The 8,381-nt window shown below is 36.4% G+C and overlaps 1 long non-coding RNA gene across 3 annotated transcripts; it reads right to left on the bottom strand.

The window, feature by feature from the left end:
- Positions 1-1,790: 1,790 nt before the first annotated feature.
- On the bottom strand, positions 1,791-5,326 carry LOC120080777 (uncharacterized). Of its 3 annotated transcripts, none has more exons than XR_005482646.2 (4): positions 4,839-5,326; positions 4,686-4,750; positions 4,537-4,602; positions 1,791-2,038 (listed from the first exon to the last, which is right to left on the bottom strand). It is a non-coding gene; the product is annotated as an uncharacterized LOC120080777 (long non-coding RNA). The 3 variants fall into 3 exon arrangements; XR_016530742.1 differs by lacking the exon at positions 1,791-2,038 and adding an exon at positions 3,579-3,756; XR_005482645.2 differs by lacking the exon at positions 1,791-2,038 and having other exon boundaries at positions 4,397-4,602; positions 4,839-5,318.
- Between the last annotated feature and the right edge of the window lie 3,055 nt (positions 5,327-8,381).

Raw genomic sequence — 8,381 nt, 5'->3', positions numbered from 1 at the left:
TGAATCTAATAATAAATTTAAGAAACATAAAAACACAAATTTGAAATTTAATGAAGAAAAACTTCAAATCTCAATATCAACATGGTTACGTAGTTCACTAGTGGTGAATTAGTTATGTTCATGGGTCGAGAGAGAGATTAGATCTTAATAGAGATAAAATATCATAATATAGATTCGAAGGTACTAGTAAAATTAGAGAGTTTATATATAATGCATGTCTCTAAATTAACGGACCAAATTTGTAGATAAATACAAATTAAGATTCATGGCATTCTAATACTTCTGTCTTTAAGGTGTGGTGTGTGTTTGTACAATAGACATATCTAAATTCATTTGTGGTGTGTTGTGGTGGAGATAGAGACAAAGCAACACGTGCTTTTATCTTATTCCGAAGTTGAAACAATTGGTTGATTTGCGACTTCCCATTCAAGATTTGTCGGTGAAAGTGGTAGATTTACCGAGCATTGCAAATTTTTTGGTATTTTGTGTAACTTATTGAGCTATTTGGAAAGATCGAAAGAGGTGAATTGGATTTTGAATTTCAAAAGGAAAACTTTTACATTTAGAGAGATTCATATTAAGATTTCCACCAACTTACAAAAATAAAACATACTTAAATACTACATATTAAGAGATATTCAATGGACTTTTACATATAAAATAAGCATAAACTAATTAACATAATATAAAAATATTATTACATAAGATTAAGGTTAAAAGTTTCCTACACTTTCATGAAAGTAACAAGTTAGTTCTTGAATTTTGATTTGTTACGATTTAATTCTTGTACTTTCAATTGCTAATAGTTTAAACCTTAAATTTTACTACGTAATAATTTAATCCTTGAACTTTAAAATTTGTTAAAATTTAGTATTTATCATAGAAATTAATGTTAAGATTTAATAAGATTTTTTGTATAAATAAACCGATAAACTAATTAAACACTCGATATTTTTATAAAAATACAAAATCTATATCTAAAATAATAAAAATTGATATCTAATTTTGATGATTTTTTTTTACATTAGGACTTAAACTGTTACAAATTTGAAAGTAAAATGACCAAACTGTTACATACTAATGTTTAAAGGCCAAATTATTACAATCAATAATACAAAGACTAAATCGTTACAAACTAAAGTTCATAGATTAAATTGTTACTTACACGAAAGTTTATAGACTAAAAGTGTTTTTTTACCTAATAAAAATTTCGGAATTTAGGTTTTCTTCTTTCAAGTTTGACTTCTGGAATTTCAAAGGATTTGGCTGTGATGGAGGTTCCTCCGTTGAAAATCTCAAGTCTTGCCTTTGGGTTAAGAATCTTAAATTTGGAGGAACCATTGAAATGAGGAGAAAATCCTAACAAAGTAACCACCAATAACACAAAGAGGAAATCCACATGGGCCGGGTTGAGTCGGGTTCGAGGCATTTTGTAGAACAAACCGAAAATTCGAGTTCGCTCTAAATGAACTTTATCCATTCATTTTTTTAAGGGTCAACCCAACCCTGGTCACTGATTTTTTTTTTTTTTTTTTTAATTTTGATTGTCATATTCTTTTTTTTTAACATATATATAGTCGGGTCGGGTTGGATCAACTCGACCCTAAGCGGGATAACCCGAGATCCAACCCGAAATTTATTTTTTTAATACTTTTTAACCCAACCCAACTCAATCCTTACAGTTTGGGTTGAGTAGTCCGGATTGGTCGGGTTATTGGGTTTTTTGAACATCCCTAATCCAACACTAAGATCTAGGATAAGAGAATTGTGTCTTATACTAAGCCAATGGATTCTAAGAATCATACTAAAAGATGTGTTGTCCATAATAAATCATATCCAAACACGAATATAAAGTTCTCTCAAACATTTTGTGAACCAAGATACTTAATTAACAATAAAGAGATCAATGAGACCCTACATTATGAGAGCCCATTTTGGAGCATAGCCGGATGATGATGTGTACTAGGCACGAGTATGTAGTGCTAGGAAATGAGCAATACTTAGTGCAATCCATCTAAGTCATATGCTCCACCTTCTTCTGCACAAAAAAATAATAATAATGAATAAATTTTAAGAAAAAAATAATATCCATGTGTCACTTTTTAATTGGATATAGCTCATGTTGCACCATAATTTTTTTTTTTTTAGGGATTAGGCATCGCCATTTACATGTAGAGGAATGTGACCATTTTTCTAGGGTCAAAGATTAGGTACAGTCATGTCCATGCATCTCATTTTCCTTACATATTAAAAATATTTTAAAAAATTTCAACATTTTTTATAATAAAAATATTTAGATGCATCTCACTTTATACATTTCATTTAATTGTTCAATCATAATTTGTCATGTGACAAATTCTTCTTATTTTTTATTAAAAATATTTTAATTTCTTTTTTATGTTAGTGATAGAGAGTACATAAAGATAGGTGCATCTTAAAATTTAATTAGTATGCAGTTGAGATTGTCACATTACATATTTTTATTGGTGTGATTAGATTGCACAAATCTTTTTGCAATTTTTTTTTCCTTTCTATAGCCACATTAAATTATGCAAAAAGCAATTAAAATAAATTTTAATTAAATCTTTCAATACAAAATATATTACAAGAATCGTGACTACTTATTTTCGAATTATTGAACTAATAAAAACGATAAGTAATGATTTACTTGTTTCAATAGGGAGGACTATAAATTATACATTTCCATTTCCATCTAAAGTTCAAATCTCTAATTTAAAAAAAAAAAAAAAAAAAAAAAAAAAAAAAAAAAAAAAAACCTCCAATTTTTAAGAGCAAAATGTAAATATCATCCTAAAGTATGGATGATTACACCCTTAAAATATATATATATATATATATATATATATATAAATTAGACCCCAAATATTTAAAGAAAAATTATACAAACTACCTGTGAATTATAAGTTTTGTTACAATCAACCGTATAAACTTATACTATTGGTTTGGATCGCAAATATTATTTCATTGACACGAATATTAAATATCTAGAATTAAATGTCTGCAACTATTAATATATGTGTTTGGATATGGAGGATGATTAATGTCTGAAAGTTAAATATCTTTCATTTACTATTTTTTTAGAATAGGTGATATTATTATACAACAATAAGGGGATCCCACAACCCGGGATCAAGGCATCAAAGCAACAAAGCACAAACAAAAACGGGACTCGAACGAAACAAATGCAAACAACACCATCCACCTAGGAGAAAAACAACGAAAAGGAAACAAAACCCCACAACCTATGGTCAACAGTAAAACAAAGAACATCGACAAGAACAAAAAGAGAAAAAACACCCGTAAACGCACTAGATAAGACCAAAAAAATCAACCCGCAGCACAGCACGAACTGTAGAGACCATAATGTGAAACAAAGCAAACACTGTAACGATCCGACCCCCTCCCCTAGGACTTAAGTTAGGCTGTTACTAAAAACATGCATGCATGGAACTTAAAACGACACTCTGTTATGGTGAAATAAATGCTAATTAAATAAGGTGTATTTAAAAGACTTTGCATTTAATTTCAAATATTAAAAAAAAAAAACAACAGTAGGGTACCCATAAATCATAAATGATCATAAATAAATCTGAAAGCGATTTTTAATAGTAAGTTTTAGACATCAACACTTAAAGCTGAGAAAAACATGAAAATAAGTTTAAATCTCATGAGCGGAAGCATGAAACTAGTCCCAGTGGCTCGATCACGAATTCCGCTTGTCCATCATCAGTGCATCTTTACAAACAACAACATGAAAAAGAATGAGTATAAATACTAAGTAACCCCACTACTGGGATCAGGTTAGACATCTATGTCCTCTAGACACCTACCTCTAGTGGAACATATAAACTGTTCTAGTCCTCATGAGACACATACATACATGAAAAAGAAATTGATTTCTATCTTACTGTAATTAAATATACCCACTACCTCTGGTGAATCCCAAAGGAAATACAATAACTGGTGAATCCCAAAGGAAACACAAACTGGTGAATCTCGAAGGAAACACAATCACTGGTGAATCCCGAAGGAAACACAAATTGGTGAAACCCGAAGGAAACACAATAACTGGTGAATCCCAAACCCGAATGAAATACAATAACTGGTGAATCCCGAAGGGAAGGTGAATCTCGAAAGAAACACAATCACTGGTGAATCCCGAAGGAAACACAAATTGATGAAACCCGAGGGAACACAATAATTGAATCCCGAAGGAAACACAAACCTAGTGGGCATTCCAACTAATCAGTACTATCATATGCTCGACACCATAATTATCACAATATAGCTCTATGACATACACATATGCTTCAACGTCATAGCTCTATAACAAACACACATGCCTCAATATCCACATATCACATACAACCTCATGGAATCAAATATCATCTCATGCTAGCATTCAAGTATCCAAGTGTACAAATACATCTTTCATATCCTCAAGCAAGAACGTACCACGATTATACTAAACTATCCGTTCATCATGGGGCCAGTTCCAGTAGTAAGATTACTTACCTCGAGTCGATACTCCATAGATAAAAATTAGACCACAAACTATAACGACAATCCAAAGTAGCGGCCCTAACAACAAAACAACTCTCAAATTTCAATTAAAGCCAGAATTGTAAGACTTCAGGTCCAAATTCAAACTATCAAGAACTTACTCAAAAAATGAAAACCACTTCCACTCGGTGCCTCCTTTGACTTCCAAACTCCTTGACGACTTAAACTTTAAACAAAATCCAGCAAAGGCGGGTCATAACACTGAAACATAATATTAATGGTCAAAAGAACGACACGAACCGACACAACCTTACCCCAACATATCTGACGAAGACCAAGCGGACCCGACGCAGCAGGGGGACGACAACCGACAGCGATGCGGCTGGGGTGGCGGACGTTGGGCTAGAGTGGCGTTGCAACTTGAAGCGATGCTCGCGTACGGTCGGCACTAGGTGAACGACAGAGGAGACCGACCGAACGAGCGACGTGCAGAGGAGATCGGCTGGACGATCTGGAGAAGTTGGACGAGCGGCTCTCGGCAGAACGTAGTGGACGAAGACACCTTCAGATCTGGGCTCTCGGCTCTCGGCATAAAAGGACGGATACTACTCTGACCGGCTGGCGCGCTGAGGAAACTTCGGATCGCCGACTGCTTGTCGGCGTCGGGTTCGACAGAAAACGGCGCTGGGTGTCGGCGGCTAGGGTTTTCTCAAGGGGGGTGCACGGTGGAAGAAGAAGATGAGGGAAATTTTGTTTTTATAAAAAAAATAAAAAATAATAATAATAATAAAACTATAAAACTAAAAAAAAAATCAAATAAACTTTATTTTATTTCTTTCCTTATTCCACTTTATTTTATTAACTTCCTTTCTTTCCTAAAAAAGTGAAAATAAAACTTTCCATTAGTTTCTAAATTGAACAATTTTGTAAGGTCAAAAATTAAATTCCTGCACTTACACTTAAATTCTAAAATTCCAAAAATGCCCTCCACTAACAAAATTACTGAAATTACAATAATACTAAAGAAAAAAATACGATATGTTACATTCTTCTCTCCTCAAAGAACTTTCGTCCTCGAAAGTTCATTCTGAACTGGTGATTCTGCCACAGGACTTTCACAAAAGCAATTTCCCTGCGGCGCAATGTCTTTACTTCTCTGGTGAGGATCTCTACCGGTTTCTCTTTGTAGCTCAAGTTGTCTTTCAACTGCAAGGGCTCGAAGTCAACTACATAAGATGAGTCTGTCACATACTTCCTTAACATCAAAACATGTAAGACATTATGAACTGAAGACAGTGTTGAGGGCAATGCCAATCGGTAAGCTACGGGGCCAACTCGCTCCATAACCTCGAAAGGTCCAATGAAGCTCGGACTCAACTTCCCCTTCCTGCCAAACCTCAGAATACCTTCCATGGGTGCCACCTTTAAGAGCACTTTCACACCAATCTCAAATTCCAAACGTCTTACATCGGCATAGCTCTTATGTCTACTCTAAGCCGTTTGCATACGAGCCCTGATCTTCTGTATTGCCTCATTCGTGGTCTGCACTAATTCAGGTCCTAACAATTTCCTCTCTCCTACCTCATCCCAACACACAAGGGACCTATAACTCTTCCCATAGGGCCTAAAGGGTGACATCCCAATAGTGGACTAGTAGTTGTTATAAGCAAACTCCATTAAATGCAAGTGAGTATCCCAGCTTCCTAAAAATTCTATGGCATAGGCACGCAACATATCTTCCAATATCTGGTTCAATCGCTCTGTCTGCCCATCAATCTGTGGGTGGAAAGCTGTATTGAAATCTAACCGAGTCTCCAAAGTTGCCTAAAGACTTTTCCAGAAATTAGACGTGAAACGAGGGTCTCTGTCTGACACGATGGACACAAGCACTTCGTGCAACCTCACCACCTCCTTCATGTATAACTATGTCCACTTATTCACTGAAAAGGTGGACTTCCCAGGTATGAAATATGCTAACTTTGTAAGTCTGTCTATCATGACCCATATCACAGTGAAACCTCTGTCTGTCCATGGCAACCCCACGATGAAGTCCATAGACACATGCTCCCACTTCCATTTTGGTACACTCAATGGCTATAACAAGCCTGTTGGTTTCTGCCTCGGGGTTTTCACTTGCTGGCACACCAAGCATTTGCTGACGAACTCTACAATCTCTCTTTTCATATCATTTCACCGGTAGTAACGTTTCAAGTCCTGATACATCTTGGTGGTGCTAGGGTGAATCGAAAATAAGAAACTATAGGCCTCTGACAATAACTCATCTTTGATATCACTAATTGCTAGCATGCACAAACGTCCCTGATAAAGGAGGCCACCTTCTGTTGATACTGAGAATTCGCCATCTTGGCCTGACTCCACCCTACGAACTCTCTCCTCCAGATAAGGGTCGCCTCGCTGCACATTAATAATCTTCTGCCTTAGACTCGGTCGCACTGACAACTATGTTAACTGTGTCATGACCTTTTCCACTACCACTGCAATCTCTGCCTCTTTAGCTCCCTGCACAAATGAGTCTATCTGGTAATGAGGGCTGCTGAATGAGTCACCTTTCTGCTTAGAGCATCTGCCACTACATTTGCCTTTCCTGGGTGGTACAAAATTTCACAGTCATAATCCTTCACTAGCTTCACCCACCTTCTTTGCCTCATGTTCAACTCCTTCTGAGTGAAAAAGTACTTTAAACTCTTGTGGTCGATGAAGATTTATATCTCATCTCCATATAAGTTGTGTCTCCAGATTTTAAGAACAAAAACCACTGTTGCTAACTCCAAGTCATGCGTGGGATAATTCTGTTCATGCTCTTTAGCTGACATGAAGTGTAAGCAACTACTCTGCCTGCTGCATCAATACGTATCTCAACCCCTTCTTGGATGCATCACTGTAAATGACAAAACCACCTGATCCATCTGGTACTATAAGAACTGGGGTTAAAACCAATATTTGCTTGAGATCTTGGAAACTGCTCTCATAAACCTCATTCCAAACGAAAGGGGCTCCCTTTCCGGTCAACTGAGTCAATGGGGTGGCTATACGAGAGAAGTCCTTTACAAAGCGTCTATAGTAGCCTGCTAACCCCAGGAAACTATGCATTTCACCGACTGTGGTGCCTTAATCTTTGCAGGATCCACAGAGACAACTTCCTTCGATACTACATGCCCTAGAAAGGACACATGCCTCAACCAAAATTCACATTTAGAAAACTTAGCGTACAGCTGATTGGCCCTTAATGTCTCCAAAACTTTCTGCAAATGCTCCTCATGTTCGGCCTCTGTCTTGGAATATACCAAGATGTCATCGATAAAAACGATCACAAATATTCATCAAATCCATGAACACTGCTGGTGCATTCGTTAGATCGAACGACATCACTATGAACTCATAATGCCCATACCTTAAACGAAAAGTTGTCTTGGGTATGTCACTGTCTTTTATTCTCAGCTGATGGTATCCTGAACAGAGATCAATCTTTGAAAATATCGTAGCTCCTTGCAACTGGTCGAACAAATCATCAATCCTAGGGAGGGGATATTTGTTCTTGATGGTCACCTTGTTCAGCTCCCTGTAATCAATGCACAGATGTAACGATCCATCCTTCTTTTTCACAAACAAAACAGGTGCACCCTATGATGACACACTAGGGCGTATGAAACCCTTGTCCAACAACTCCTGCAATTGGACCTTCAGTTCCTTCAACTATGTCAAGGCCATTCTGTATGGGGCCTTCGAAATAAGGGTTGTGCCTGGCTTCAACTCAATAGCAAAATCTATCTCCTACTGTGGAGGCAGTCCATGAAGATCCTCTGGAAAAATGTCTAGAAAATCCCTCACTACTGGCT

Source organism: Benincasa hispida, chromosome 7 (genome assembly GCF_027475165.1).
Source record: "Benincasa hispida cultivar pf3 chromosome 7, pf3_genome.v1.1, whole genome shotgun sequence".
NCBI lineage: Eukaryota > Viridiplantae > Streptophyta > Magnoliopsida > Cucurbitales > Cucurbitaceae > Benincasa > Benincasa hispida.
This window is presented reverse-complemented; position numbering and strand designations above follow the sequence as displayed.